General features: G+C 43.2%; 1 protein-coding gene across 1 annotated transcript in view; it reads right to left on the bottom strand.

Moving 5' to 3' along the window:
• STRBP (spermatid perinuclear RNA binding protein) overlaps positions 1-773 on the bottom strand; it is a 48,848-nt gene extending 48,075 nt beyond the window's left edge. Inside the window, 1 exon segment of the mRNA XM_032232736.1 lies at positions 277-773. The gene's annotated coding sequence lies outside the window, so the exon portion shown is untranslated.
• Between the last annotated feature and the right edge of the window lie 15,794 nt (positions 774-16,567).

The raw sequence follows: 16,567 nt of genomic DNA, 5'->3' as shown, positions 1-16,567 counted from the left end.
TATCTACCTACCTACCTATCATCTATATAACTATTGTCCTATCTATCCATCATATAAAATCTATAATGAATCTGTCTGTCTGTCCATCATCTGTTTGTCCATCATCTGTATGTCTCCCTCCCTCCCATCAACATCTGACAAATTAACAGAATAAACATACATACAAAAAGCAGCTTAGAAGCTTTCTATCAAAGGACCAACACGCATGGTGGGCTATTCACTCGATTCCACGGTAGGAAAGCCCCAGCTGTTGGACCTGCTCGGGTTCCACCATACCTCTGCTGAAGGTTCTGGATGCTACAGGCACTAAGTGGCCTCTTCTTCACCCAGGGCAGCCTCCACCCTCACGACAGACAGGCACGTCCTTCCGATTTATTCCAGAGATCAAAAGCTTTGAAGCTGCGACTTTGCTCTGCCAGCAAGGTGGACCTGTTTGGCCAGAACTGCAGCTTCTCCAAGCCTGTTCAACCAGCCTTTCTTCTCACCAAAAAAGGAAGCAAGTGCAAAAGGAGTTTTAGGACTCTTACTTCTGAACCCTATCTGAGCAAACACCTTCGATTCACAGCTGCCCGAAAGAAGCTTTTTTCCATTCTCACGACAAATTCTTCGTCTCGTCCACAATGAAATCCAGCCAACTTCGAAGGGCCTTCTGGCCAAAAAGAGGTTCCAGAAACAACAGTATCAAAAGTAGCCCTCAAGTCCTTTGCCACATCAGGGCCAGTTCTTGAACCCTGCTTCTCCCTCCCTCACCGGCTTGGCATTGTTGTTTTGCTTCTCACCTATTTCCCTGGCTGGACTTTGGACGGTCTTATGCGCCTGTCCCTGCTCTTTGCGCAATTAACCACTCGGTGCGTGATTCCTCCTGGTTGTAATCCCTGCCTCTCTTAAATTACGGCAATACCTGCAGAGGTTCCAAGCACCCTGTGTTTCCTGAAAATAAGACTTCCCCGGATAATAAGCCCAATCGGGCTTTGGAGCGCATGCGCTAAAATAAACCCCACCCCAAAAATAAGCCCTCCCTGAAAACAATGCAACACAGCAGCAGCCATGAAGTGACCCCGCTCGTCACCTCCTGTGCCTCAAAAATAATAAGTCCTCCTCGAAAATAAGGCCAAGCAGACATGAGACTGTTTTGTCAATGCAAAAATACAGGTTGGTAGATGGAAGAGTATAATTAAAACTAGTTAAACTTAATGAAATTTAGTGATAATAGGTATAGTTAAATAAAAAACTGATAACGATAATAATGTATACAATGTGTAGTGTTATGATAAGCAATAATTGGATATGAATATTGAATGATACCCATGAAGGGAAGATCTGAAAACCTTTTGGATTATATATAAAGGTCATTTTTTTAAAAAAAGAACTAAATTAGATTGAGTCAAGTTTTGACTATTAGGGGGGAAATGTTATGATATAGGATATAGTCAAATAAAGAAAGGATAATGATAAATAAATTATATATAGGTATGGGTACATCATAAGGAAATTGGATGTAAATTGTAAACAGTGTTTTGAAAAGGAGGATTGGAAAATGTTGTTACTAAATATTATGGATGTTTAGCTAGAATAGGTTATAAGGACTCAGTACTATTGGAGGATTTTAGAAATAGTAAATGAAATGCCAGTATGTGGTTATGTATTAAATTTGGTATATTTTAAGATGAAGGAGGTCTAAACAATGATAGTCAAATAAAACTGGAGGTATGATGATGGTAACATCCATAAACATTGGAGTTAAAATATTTGAGCTAATATGAACTATGCTTGATGACGGTGGAAGAGATGCACGAAAGCCTCCTTCCAGGTGTGAGAACGTCCTTGGTTCCCAAGAGCAAGTATTTTGTTTTGACTACACAACCCCAGCTATCTTTAATCCCCCCTCCCTATCCCTCAGCTCCAGTGTAGCAGTGCTGAAGCCCCCAAGATGCTTCAGGGATTGACACGGCCTTCTTAGTGGCCATTTCCCAGGGACGCGGTGCCTCAGTGGCTAAGACACTGAGCTTGTCGATCAGAAGGTCGGCGGTTCGAGTCCCTAGCGCCACGTAACGGAATGAGCTCCCGCTAGTTGTCCCAGCTTCTGCTGACCTAGCAGTTCGAAAGCATGTTAAAAAATGCGAGTAGAAAAATAGGAACCACCTTTGGTGGGAAGGGAACAGCGTTCCGTGCGCCTTTGGCTTTGAGTCATGCCGGCCACATGACGTCATCGGACAGCGCTGGCTCTTCGGCTTTGAAACGGAGATGAGCGCCGCCACCTAGAGTCGGGAACGACTAGCACAGATGTGCGAGGGGAACCTTTACCTTCCAAGCCTGCTCCAAGGTTGGGCAGCGGAGGCCCTAGGAAAGCTCAGCCTGACATTCCTGGGTTAAATATTTCCACGGTCTGCGTTGGAAAAGATGAGCATTCCAGTCAACACCATCTCCACCGGTTATGCTGAGAGAGACTTAGACAACTCCTTGCCTCCCAGTGACCTCACTTCATAGTAACTCTGCTCCTCGCTGTTGCATCATTCAAACCCCTCCTTTGCAAATGGCCCATCAAGGAACTTGGCCAACACACAACAGTGTCATAATACAACCCAACGTTGTTATAAACAACTGGGAAACCAGCCGTGGGCGTAGCAGCCGGGTTAGAAATTCCAAGGAAGCACGCCATCTCCCACTCAGGAATTCAGAATGCACCGATTACACCTTTGGGGTTGAGGTGTGCTAAACCTGGGCCTTTGAGTCACTCCTGTCCAAAGGAGCTTCAAAGGAAGTCTTGTGTTCAAAGATGGCGCCCACAGATATTTCTTTTAGCATCTTGTTAACTCCCTGAAACCTGAATTTCTTCAGTAAAAATAAATAAGAATGCTGAAATACTGCAAGCTGGCAGTTCCAAATCTCAATCTTGCATCCAAAAGTAGATTTGTCTTTCTATATAGGAAAAGTTAAAGGTTCCCCTCGCACATTTGTGCTAGTCGTTCCCAGCTCTAGGGGGCGGTGCTCATCTCTGTTTCAAAACTGAAGAGCCAGCGCTGTCCGAAGACATCTCCGTGGTCATGTGGCCGGCATGACTCAACTCCCGAAGGAGCACGGAACGCTGTTCCCTTCCCACTAAAGGTGGTCCCTATTTTTCTACTTGCATTTTTTTATGTGCTTTCGAACTGCTAGGTGGGCAGAAGCTGGGACAGATAATGGGAGCTCCCTCCGTTACGTGGAACTGCCAACCTTCCTGATCGACAAGCTCAGACAAGCAGTCCGAGACAGAGAGGGGGCCAGGGCCGTCCAACAGTTATCAGCTGCCTTTGGAGTCGGAGATCAGTGGGGCAGAAGAACAACTGAAGCCTGTTCCCGATGTGCGCGTGCACAGAGCTGCCAGGAGAAGGGAACAGTAAAGGAACAAGGGTTGACTCTGGAGTAAAGGCACAGGTGGACAGTAAATGGCCCCTCCCATAGGGAATAAAGAGGAGTGAAAGGGGAGTGGATTTATTCCCATAGGGAATAAAGAGGAGTGAAAGGGGAGTGGACAAATTGCAGGAGACAATTTGTTCAATTCATTAGGGTGAAGATCTGTTCCTGAGTTCTTGCCAAGTAATTGCTGCTACAGCGTGGAGTTTGGAAGATATCAGCCTGGCAGGTCTCCAAGCCTGATAAGGTCTGTGGTTGTCAATTCACCCTTGAAAGGCTGTTTGCCGGGACTTTGCAAGGAATTCAAATTAGCTTCATAAAAAGCGGTTTTGTTGGGACAAGGAGTCGGCTTTGTGATTTTTGAAACCTAGGTCAGAACCGATCAAAAAATCCACTGCCTCCCGCCTCCCCCTTTCAAACCAACATGCTGGTTTTCCTCCCTGCCTCGTTTAAACAGATGCTTCCTCTCTCCCTTCTTCAGTGAGCGTTTCTTACGTCCCATGCGCATCAATGACAAACGGCGAAGCACGCCTGGCTCCTTCTGCACCGTAATTTAAATTTCTGGCCTGCGTTCAAAGTTCTCTCCAGCAGCATCCGTCACAGTGGGGAACCATATCTGGGTCACCGTCGCTCCAGTGAGCACGCTGGCACTGCAATCGTTTCTTTTATTATTTTTGGGGTGCTCTTGGGATGAGGCCTGAATCAACCCGGGGGGAATTGAAAGAACGCTGCGCGCAAAATACGAGGGCAACAGTTCAAACAAAAATGTACCTCAAAATTTAATACTCCAACTGGTCAGTTTAATACAATGCAGCGGGTCCGTTAACAAAGGTGCCTTATTCCTGAATTCAGAACAATGGACTCCGCAGCCAAATGAGCAATAAATCTCCAAATGTTTACAGAGGAATGATTGAGTCTGTCATCTGCACCTCCATCACTGTCTGGTTTGGCTCTGCAACCCAATAAGACAGACACGGACTTCAACGGATAATTAGAACTCCAGAAAAAACAATTACTACCAACTTGCCTTCCATTGAGGACCTGTGCACTGCATGAGTCAAAAAGAGGGCTGTGAAAATATCTACAGACCTCTCGCATCATTGACATAAATTGTTTCAACTCCTAAACTCAAAGCGACACTATAAAGCATTGCACACCAGAACAACTAGACACAAGGACAGTTTTTCCCCGAATGCCATCACTCTGCGTAACAACTTATTCCTGCAATACTGTCAAATAATTTACTAAGACTGCATTACTATTATTCTTCTCTTCCTTCCTAGTATCTTATCTCTCCCCACTTATGACTATAACCATGATGCTTGTATCTTTAAAGTTTATATTGTTTTATTTGTTTCCTAGTATAATTTGATTGCTTATTAGTAACCTATGACTATCACTAAGTCAGTGTTTCTCAACCTTGGCAACTTGAAGATGTCCGGACTTCAACTCCCAGAATTCCCCAGCCAGCGAATGCTGGCTGGGGAATTCTGGGAGTTGAAGTCCGGACATCTTCAAGTTGCCAAGGTTGAGAAACACTGCACTAAATGTTGTATCTTATGATTCTTGATGAATGTGTTCTATTCCATTTTTCTTTATGCACACTGAGAGCATCTGCACCAAAGACAAATTCCTTGTGCGTCCAATCACACTTGGTCAATAAAGAATTCAATTCAATTCAATTCAATTCAATTCAATTCAATTCTACTCTATTCTATTCTACTCCTCTCCTCTACTCTACAGATATTTCTCGGAGAAGCAAGCAGTATCTGTTCACTTGGGAAAGGAGTAGAAGCATTAGGTAGAAGCATTAGGGACGATGGTGAAACGGAAGATTTTTCCAATCAGTAAAGGAGAATTTGGGACACAGAAGCTATCCAAAATATATTCCCACAACTGAGTTTTGAGTATTCTAAATCAGTGTTCCCTCAATCTTGGCCACTTTAAGATGGGGGGGGGGGGGACTTCAACCCGTGGCAGGGGGATTCTGGGGAGTTGAAGTTTACCCTTATCTTAAGCTGCCAAGATAGAAAAATATTGATCTAAATACTGTTTGGGGAAGCCGAAGAAAAACCAGCCTGAGTGAACCCTAACAATAGTTTTATTTATTTATTTAACAAAATGCACAGGTACAGTATAGGTGGCACCTCGCTCAATAGTAGTAACGGTGAGAGGGATTCTGGAGTCCCAGTTGACAACCATTTAAATAGTAGCCAGCCGTGTGCAGCAGCTGCTAAAAAAGCCAACACAGTTCTAGGCTGCATCAACAGTGGGATAGAGTCAAGATCACGTGAAGTGTTAATCCCACTTTATAATCCCTTGGTAAGGCCACACTTGGAATACGGCATCCAGTTTTGGTCCCCACGATGTAAAAAAGATGTTGAGACTCTGGAAAGAGTGCAGAGAAGAGCAACAAAGAGGATTAAGGGACTGGAGACTAAAACATATGAACAACAGTTGCAGGAACTGGGTATGTCTAGTTTAATGAAAAGAAGGACTAGGGGAGACATGATAGCAGTCTTCCAATAACTCAGGGCTTGCCACAAAGAAGAGGGAGTCAAAGTATTTTTCAAAGCACCTGAAGGCAAGGCAAACTAATCAAGGAGAGAAGCAACTTAGAACTAAGGAGAAATTTCCTGACAGCTAGAAGAATAAATCAATGGAACAACTTGCCTCCAGAAGTTGTGAATGCTCCCACACTGGAAGTTTTTAAGATGTTGGAGAACCATTTCTCTGAAGTGGTGTAGGGTTTCCTGCCTAAGCAGCGGGTTGGACTAGAAGACCTCCAAGGTCCCTTCCAACTCTTGTTATTCTATATTCTACACATTGGCGGGTTATTGCAACGCTCCAGCTTTAATGAACCACATTTTTTGAAATGGGTCTACCGGGGAATTGCCCCGACGCCAAAGTTTTGTTACGAGACAATACGTAAGAATAAACCCAACCTCCAGCACGCTATTAGAGGCGGTAATCAATGAGCACAAAGTAGTTATAGAGTTTGCTTTCCACAAACGTCGTTTTGGCTAGTGAGTGCCTCTAAACAAACCCGTTCTGGAAATGAAGAAGACGATGAAAAGGGGGGGGAGAAATTATTGCTGATTGCATGTACATATTCTGCATAAGCAGCTCTCTTAAGTGCATTCTCAAAGCAAAGACAGATCCTCTCTGGCTAGCTGGATGCACTAAAATATTTAACAAAAGAGCAGGGGGCGGGGGAAATAAATTAAACCAGCGGAGGGCTTTTGACTTGTTAGTCTGCCTTAGGAGGATTCCAGCAGCATTGGAGGTATTGGGGGGAATCAGTTGGCAAGCAAGTCGGGTATTTTTCCAAGCCCTCCCTTAAAGCCTTGGCATCTGAGGCCAGCTGTGACTCGGAGCGGCTCGCTTTCTTAACGTTTGCATCCCTTCTTGAAATGGCATAAAACCATAAGGGCCGAAGCGATGGCCCCACTCTTTAAATGGAGAGTCATTAATCTTTAAACTAGGCATCGGAGCCAAGCAGAGGCCACTGAACTCTTTGGGAAAGCAGAGAAACGGGAAAGGCTCCGTCCATAGATGCAGTTCTCTACAGACAACAGTTTTACAGAAACTGTCTTCTATTCTAGAACTGTTATTCGACTGATAACAGTAGACGCCATTTATACGGAGGAATCGTTGAGTCTGTCATTTGCTCCTCCGTAACTGTCTGGTTTGGCTCTGCAACCCAACAAGACAGACACGGACTTCGGAGGAGAATCACAACTGCAGAAAAAACAATGGCTATCAACCTGCCTTCCATGGAGGACCTGTAACACTGCACGAGTCAAAAAGAGGGCTGTGAAAATATCTACGGACCCCTCGCATCCTGGACATAAATTGTTTCAACTCCTACCCTCAAAATGACACTATAGGGCACTGCACACCAAGACAACTACGCACAAGGCCAGTTTTTCTCCGCATGCCATCACTCTGCTAAACAAATAATTCCCTCCCCACTGTCAAACGATTAAGCCTGCATTACTATTAACATTAAGTGTTGTACCTTATGATTCTTGACTAATGTATCTTGTCTTTTTATCAACACTGGGAGCTTCTGCACCAAAGACAAATTCCTTGTGTGTCCAATCACACTTGGCCAATAAATAATCCTATTCTATTCTATTCCCTATTCTTATTCTACTCTACTCTATTCCTATGACTATCATTAAGTGTTGTATCTTATGATTCTTGACGAATGTATCTTGTCTTTTTATGTACACTGAGAGCTTCTTCACCAAAGGCAAATTTCTTGTGTGTCCAATCACACTTGGCCAATAAAGACTTCTATTCTATTCCTATTCTATTCTCTATTCTCTTCTCTTCTATTCCTATTCTGCTCTGCTTTACTCTATTTTCTATTCTACTCCATCCGATCCCATCACCATCCTCTATTCCCATTCCCAACTCTATTTCTATTCCATTCCATTCTCCCTGCTCCCCTCTCTAACGCCTTTGTCATTTCCTGGCTGAAATTCCTCTGGGTTGTCTGGTTCTCTCCATCATTTCTTTACAAGATGTCGCACAGCCTCCTGGTAGTACCAAGCTTGCAATTAATCCGAACAATGACTCTATCCGTGGTTAAACATGGGGATGAGAAACCCAAACATGTCTTTCTTTGGCTTGTTTACAGCAGCCACTCCTAACCGGCCTTGCTGTGCATTTCTGCACCAACGAGAAAATGAAAACGTGGGATTTTTGCCACCCTTGTGTACACAACTGACTTGCGCAAGCTGTTCGAAATAGCTTATTCCACAAATAGTTTGTTTTTATTTTATTTATTTATTTTGCAATGTCCGCATTGGCGATGTCTTGGCGGTGTGGATGATTATATTATGGCCCCGCAACTGGGTCACAGGTGAAGAGAAGCTGGACTGGGCTTGACCTGTCATTGCCCGGGTCATCAATTGCAAAAGATGAGTTATGCTGGGCAGCAAAAATGCAGATTCAGGTTTGCTCAAAAGAGATGAATAGAATGGAATGGAATGGAATAGAATAGGAATTAAAATAGAGTAGAGTAGGAATTAGAATAGAATAGAATGGAATGGAGTGGAGTGGAATAGAAAAGAATAGCATATATATAGTAGGATAGAGTAGGAAATGGAATGGAGTGGAATAGAGTAGAGTAGAGTAGGAAAGAGAAGAGAAGAGAATAGTAGAGAAGAGAATTAGAATAGAAGAGTAGAGAGAAAATTAAAATAGAAGAGAAGAGAATAGTAGAGAAGATAATTAGAAGAGAAGAGAAGATAATTAATAGAAGAGAAGATAATTAATAGAAGAGAACATAATTAACAGAAGAGAAGAGAATAGTAGAGAAGAGAAAATAATTAGAATAGAATAAAATAGAATAGAAGGATAGGATAGGATAAGGGTAGGATAGGGTAGGGTAGGGTAGGGTAGGGTAGAGTAGAGTAGAGTAGAAGGGTAGGATAGGTTAGGTTAGGATAGGATAGGATAGGGAGTAGAGTAGAGCAGAGCAGAGCAGAGCAGAGCACAGCAGAGCAAAATAACAAAGTTGGAAGGGACCTTGGAGGTCTTCTAGTCCAACCCCCTGCTTAGGTAGGAAACCCTATACCGCTCCAGACAAATGGATATCCAACATCTTCTTAAAAACTTCCAGTGTTGGATCATTCATAACTTTTGGAGGAAAGTTGCTTCTCTCCTTGATTAGTTTCCAGCTATTGCGACATACTAGTCGTTCCCGACTCTAGGGGGCGGTGCTCATCTCCTTCTCAAAGCCAAAGAGCCAGCGCTGTCCGAAGACGTCTCCGTGGTCATGTGGCCGGCATAACTCAACACCGAAGGCGCACGGAGCACTGTTCCCTTCCCACCAAAGGTGGCTCCTATTTTTCTACTTGCATTTTTAACGTGCTTTCAAACTGCTAGGTTGGCAGAAGCTGGGACGAGTCAAGGGAGCTCACTCCGTTATGCGGCGTTAGGGATTCGAACCACCGAACTGCCATCCTTTCTGATCGACAAGATTAGCCTCTTAGCCACTGAGTCACTACGTCCCTTGCCAGGAGCAAATAGGTGGGACGAAAAAGTGATGCGCAGCCTGAATATCTGGATGACTGTAGTACTACTAATAATAATAATATAATAATATACTTCTGCGTTAAATGATGTCATGGGTTACTGGCTCCCCCTCTGGCCTATTCTGTGGCCTTTCCAGACACTGAATAAAACACATCTGTAAGCCTACAACACAATAGGTTTGTGTCAAACTCTGCACTGCAGAGCTAAAAATAGTTGCCTCCTGCAAGATGCTGGCATACTCAGAAATAATTCCGGTGGGACCACTCCCGAGGAACCAAACTAGGTTTGCTGAGGGAGGTTTTTTTGGAGGGGGGAGCCAGGGGATGGAGGGGAAGGGGAGGTATGGGTCCGATGGGCAGAGAAAGGAGGAGGAACATTCCTTGGCAATGGTTTTCCTCCAATTTATCTGAAAGGCTTGCAGCTTTTGAGATGCAGAAAAGGCCTTTGGAAAACTCTGTGTGTGTGTGTGTGTGTGTGTGTGTGTGTGTGTGTGTGTGTGTGTGTGTGTGTTGGTAGAGCTCAAGGTGGCGGCTTTTTTTAAAAAAACATCCCCAAATGAAGGGAGGAGATAAAAGGAAGAACAGGTTTCTGTAGCCGCTTGCGGAAAATATAAAAAAATAAAATAAAAACCAGGACATCTATTCGTGGAAATAAACACTAGGTACCTTTGCCCATCTCCTGCCCCCCCCAAGATAGCTGGCAGATTTTTCTCAGCACATCCCAGAGAGATGGGTCTATCCAGGCTGTTTTTAGTTCCTCTCTGGAAACTCAAAGGACAAGCTTTGCACCAAAGGGAAAGGTTCCCCTCGCACATCTGTGCCAGTTGTTCCCGACTCTAGGGGGCGGTGCTCATCTCTGTTTCAAAGCCGAAGAGCCAGCACTGTCCGAAGACATCTCTGTGGTCATGTGGCCGGCATGACTCAACACCGAAGGCGCATGAAACGCTGTTCCCTTCCCACCAAAGGTGCTCCCTATTCTTCTACTTGCATTTTTTAACGTGCTTTCGAACTTTTCGGTTGGCAGAAGCTAGGACAAGTCACGGGAGCTCACTCCGTTACACGGCGCTAGGGATTCGAACCGCCGAACTGCCGACCTTTCTGACCAACAAGCTCAGCGCCTTAGTCCCTGAGCCACTGTGTCCCTGTTCAGTAAGGGAATTCATTTAGGTACTGTATTTTTGAGACTATAAGACACACCTAAACTTACAGGAAGAAAACAAGTTAAAAAAGGTCTTTTTTTTTTTGCACCAAAAGAGATGGTCAAATTCTGGCCAGCGACAACCCAGGCCTCCCAAGGTCCCCGGGGGAAACACTTAAGGACAAACCTCCATCCCAGAATAAATATCTAACAGCAGTAGGTAGCAGTCATGCAATATTTGAGGGGCTGCCCCAGAGAGGAGGAAGGGGGTCAAGCTATTCTCCAAAGCACCCGAATGCCAGACAAGGAATAATGGATGGAAACTTATTTGACATGGAAATAAGGAGCAATTTTCTGACAGTGAGAACAATCAACCCATGGAACTGAAGTTGTGGGTGTAGGGTCTTCTGCTTGGGTGGGGGGTTGGATTAGATGATCTACAAGGCCCCTTCCAACTCTGTTAATTTGTAAAGGATATTGAGACTCTAGAAAGAGGGCAGAGAAGAGCAACCAGGATGATGAGGGGATTGGAGACTAAAATATACGATGAATGGTTGCAGGAACTGGGCATGGCTAGTCTAGTGAAGAGAAGGACCAGGGAAGACAGGATAGTAGCCTTCCAATATTTGGAGGGCGGCCACAGAGAGGAGGGGATCAAGCTAATTCTCCAAAGCACCTGAAGGCCAGAGAAGGAATAATGGATGGAAACTGACCAAGGAGAGATTCAACCTGGAAATAAGGAGGAACTTTCTGACAGTGAGAACAATCCACCTATGGAACAGAAGTTGTGGGAGCTTCAACACTGGAGGCTTTCAAGAAGAGACTGGACTGACATCTGTCAGAAAAGGTGTAGGGTCTCCTGCTTGGGCAGGGGGTTGGACTAGATGACCTACAAGGTCCCTTCCAACTCTGTTAATCTGAGAACGTCAGATTAACAAACAAACGAAAGAAAAAGGAAAAACCAAATAAGGTAACTTTTTGGCCAAAGACAAGGGAAATAATGGATAATGGCAAAGGTCCACAGAATCCAAAAATCGCTCCGGGTTCAAAACACAGAGAATCGGTGAGGGTTGACGGCATGCCTGCTCCTGCGGCTGTTTCCTCAGTTCTATTTTAAGATAGAAATTCACACTTCCAGAAACAAAATGTTAAGCGAGAACAACTTGAAAACAGCGCCCAACGAGGCAGAGCTCAGAGCTGGAATGAACGAGCCATCCGGAGAAGCACACAGAGTTGTGTTACGAGCTGGGCCGAAGCTGGACGGAGAGGCTATTCCCAAAGAAAGCAAGCACTGGCTGGATTTAGATGAGGCCATCCTGAGAATAAACAGGAATGACTTAACGGGACACTGGCCTCGGGAACCAATCCTCCCATCTGCTGGTAAGGGGAAGGAATGACGGAAAAGAGATTTCCCAGAAATTGGGGTAAGGTAGGGTGGAATTATAGGGGCATTGTGGCTAATACACTGAGCCTGTCGATCAGAAGGTCAGCAGTTCGATGGTTCGAATCCCTAGTGCTGCATAATGGAGTGAGTTCCCGTTACTTGTCCCAGCTTCTGCCAACCTAGCAGTTTGGAAGCACATAAAAAATGCAAGTAGAAAAATAGGAACCACCTTTGGTGGGAAGGGAACAGCGTTCCGTGCGCCTTCGGGAGTTGAATCATGCCAGCCACATGACCACGGAGACGTCTTCGGACGGCGCTGGCTCTTCGGCTTTGAAACAGAGATCAGCACCGCCTCCTAGAGTCGGGAATGACTAGCACATATGTGCGAGGGAAATCTTTACCTTTAGGGTGGGATAGGACAATTTGACAAGGTCACCGCGTTATGGGACAATTCAACCATTCAATTTACTGATTCGAAAATAGTTTAAACATTATTTCAGTTTTTAGCTGATGAAGCCCCGTGGATGAGAAGTAAAACGTCTTCAAAGAAGAACCAGAAAATCCCGGTTGCCTCTTGGGGGGGGGGGAAAGCATCTTTGGGTATATTTTACTTTTTATGATTCCCATTTCATTTTGTCTCTCCTTCGCCATTCCTTTCTTTTGAATGGTTCTTTCTATTCCACTATTTCTTCGATTTAAGTGTAATCCTTGTCCCGCGAAGAGTTATCCTGCAGAAAGTTGGCCATGGCAAGTTGGCGAAGGTAAGATGTTGTAGACCCGAGGTAGCCTGTTGGTAAAGCAATAATCTTTAAACAGCTTAACAGAGTTGGAAGGGACCTTGTAGGTCATCTAGTCCAACCCCCTGCCCAAGCAGGAGACGCTTCACCGTTCCGGACCGATGGCAGTCCAGTCTCTTCTTGAGAGCTTCCAGTGATGAAGCTCCCACAACTTCTGAAGGCAACTTCTCTTCCTTTGAATATAGAATGCCAGAGTGTCGGGCCTTCAATTATATTTCTTTTAGAATTTTGGCCTGCCATGCTTTCTCTTATTTTATTATGCTGTTTCATTAGTATAGTTGATGGGAGGGGGGAATAGACAGGAGTAGGATTGTGGAATGTATTGTTTTCATTCTTTACTAGAGGCCAAGGTCATCTTATGTCTCTGCACATTTACACCTGATCGGAAGCAGCTGGGTGTGGATGCCAGCGTGGAAGAAGAAAATTGGACCATGTGATGGATTGTGGGTGTGGGGACAAGATCATGAACTTTTAACTGGGTGGTTTTCTGATGTAATTTCCAGAATTGGGATTAACACAGATGTGCTAAAATGTCTGTTTTATTAAATTGGAGCTTTAAGGATCGTTTTGCCTTGGACTCTGATTTAATTCTACATGATACTTGGAACGCTGACACAGAATTGGAAGGGGCCTTGGAGGTCATCTAGTCCAACCCCCCTGCCAAGGAGAAGACCCTACACCATTTCTGACCGATGGCAGTCCGGTCTCTTCTTGAAAGGCTCAAGTGATGAAACCGAAAACTTTTGAAGGCCACTTCTGTTCCATGGGTTGATTGTTCTCATTAGTCTCAACGGGTGGGACAACCGGACGAAATACAGTGGCCAGTTGGATACCCAACACCCTTCTCCTAAAATTTCTTGTTTTCTCAAATTAAAACATTGGGGAGTGTGTGTGTTTTTTTCCAATTAATGTCATATTCTTTTCCAGGGACCCAGAGAAACTGAAAGGAACAGGAAGATGCTTAAGGGGAGACAGTGACTCTCATGGTGTCCAATGTTGCAAATGAGAGCTATCGGGTAGCAAACCGTACACTTAATATCCTTCCTTAAATATCTTCTCGGTTCTATTTTGAAGTCATTTCTCCCCCCCACCCCATCCCCCCCACCCCACCCAATGCCGTCCGGGAAAGGACATCTGAGATGCACAGCAAGAGAAACAGCTATCAAAAATAAACCTAAGGGATCCTTCATATTCCAACGTCCAATTTTTTAAAAAATTTTTATTTGAAGTTATTTGGGGTTTGGGGAAAACAGCATTGCACAACACCACTAATGCACTGGCTCTGGTTCAGTTCTCCCAGAGGGCAAATCCCAGCCAATGACTTGTGCTGACTGGGGCGATGGGCACGTTGCTCAAACATTTCTGGCAGGCACCCGAAAGTCGAAACCAGAAGCGAAGAGCCTCAAAGCAATCGGAACGGAGCTGGAAGGGACCTTGGAGGTCTTCTAGTCCAACCCCTTGCTCAAGCAGGACACCATATACCATTTCAGATGGGTGGCTGCCAGTCGTTTCTTTAAAAAAAAAAAACAGCGATGAAGCACCCACAACTTCTTGTGGCAAGCTGTTCCGCTGGTTAATTGTCCTCACTGTTAGCAAGTTTCTCCTTAATTCCAGGTTGCTTCTCTCCTTGATTAGTTTCCATCCATTGTTTCTTGTCCTGCTTCTCTGATGCTTAAGGAGAATAAGCTGACACCCCCCCCCCCCTTCTTTGTGGCAGCCCTTCAAATTCTGGAAGACTGCTATCATGTCATCCCTAGTTCCTTCTTCTTTCTAGATTCCTGTAACTGTTCATAAAGCATTCACAATTTGAAACGAGCAATCCTGGATTGTGAAAACATATCTGGTTTTGCATATTGCCTTCTTTGTTAACTCGCAAATGTCTTTCTCGCAATGTGCGCGTGGCCCAATGTTAACAGAAATGTAATCCGGAGCTAATGGAGGGGAAAAGCGCCCTCCTTAAAGGAAAGCGAAGCAAAACATTTAATGCTGATGACCAAGCGATCAGCGCTAAATGCCAAAACGGCATCAGTCAAATCAATCCGGGGAAATGTTACTCGCCGACGAGCAAGAACACGCTTCTATTAGACAATTTTATACAATTGTAATTGTAATATTATACAGTGGCTACCAACCTGCCTTCCATTGAGGACCTGCGCACTGCAGGAGTCAAAAAGAGGGCTGTGAAAATACCTACAGACCCCTCGCATCCAGGACATAAATGGTTTCAACTCCTACCCTCAAAACGAGACTATAGGGCACTGCACACCAGAACAACTAGACACAAGGACAGTTTTTCCCCCGAACGCCATCACTCTGCTAAACAACTAATTCCCACAACATTGTCAAACTATTACCAATAAAGAATTCTATTCCTATTCTATTCCTATTCTATTCCATATTCTATACTATTCCCTATTCAATGTTATGCTATGCTATGCTATTGCAAATTCTATTCTATTCTAAGTCCAATTCTATTCCAAATTCCATTCTATTTTATTCCAAATTCAATTCGATTCAATTCCAAATTCGATTCTATTCCTATTCTATTCCATGCCATTCCAAATTCTATACTATTCCCTATGCTATGCTATTTGAAATTCTATTCTATTTTATTGTATTCCAAGTCCAATTCTATTCCAAATTCTATTCTATTTTATTCCAAGTTTTATTCCATTCCAAATTCTATTCTATTCTATTCCTATTCTATTCCAAATTCTATAGTATTTCCTATTCAATGCTATGGTATGCTATTACAAATTCTAATTCTATTCTATTTTGTTCCAAATTCAATTCAATTCCAAATTCTATTCTATTCCTATTCTATTCCATTCCATTCCAAATTCTATACTATTCCCTATGCTATGCTATTCCAAATTCTATTCTATTCTATTGTATTCCAAGTCCAATTCTATTCCAAATTTTATTCTATTTTATTCCAAGTTCTATTCTATTCCAAATTCTATTCTATTCCTATTCTATTCCATTCCAAATTCTACAGTATTTCCTATTCAATGCTATGCTATTCTAAATTCTATTCTATTCCAAGTCTAATTCTATTCCAAATTCTTTTCTATTTCATTCCAAATTCAATTCAATTCCAAATTCTATTCTATTCCTATTCTACTCCATTCCATTCCAAATTCTATACTATTCCCTATGCTATGCTATTCCAAATTCTATTCTATTGTATTCCAAGTTCTATTCCATTCCAAATTCTATTCTATTCCAAATTTTATTCTATTGCAAATTCTATTCTATTCCTATTCTATTATATTCCATTCCAAATTCTATAGTATTTCCTATTCAATGCTATGCTATTGCAAATTCTATTCTATTCCAAGTCTAATTCTATTCCAAATTCTATTCTATTTCATTCCAAATTCAATTCCAAATTCAATTCCAAATTCTATTCTATTCCTATTCTATTCCATTCCATTCCAAATTCTATACTATTCCCTATGCTATGCTATTCCAAATTTTATTCTATTCTATTGTATTCCAAGTTCAATTCTATTCCAAATTCTATTCCAAATTCTATTCTATTTTATTCCAAGTTCTATTCCATTCCAAATTCTATTCCAAATTCAATTCAATTCCAAATCCCATTTCATTCTATTTTTAGCGGGGAAAGGAATCTTTAATTTCCTCAAACTTTCTGCAGTCCACAGCAAGGGACCGTTTTGGAGAATTGGGAGCCTTCTTCCCCGAAACGTTTCCATGTTTATTTTTGATCTGTCTGGGAGGAAAAGTGAGACGCCATTTCTCCTTGACGTTCAGTTGTGCTAATGCGTTGGCTTTCCTTCCC

This window comes from Thamnophis elegans, chromosome 16 (genome assembly GCF_009769535.1).
Source record: "Thamnophis elegans isolate rThaEle1 chromosome 16, rThaEle1.pri, whole genome shotgun sequence".
NCBI lineage: Eukaryota > Metazoa > Chordata > Lepidosauria > Squamata > Colubridae > Thamnophis > Thamnophis elegans.
The sequence above is the reverse complement of the archived record's forward strand: the minus strand, read 5'-3'. Positions and strand labels throughout refer to the sequence as shown.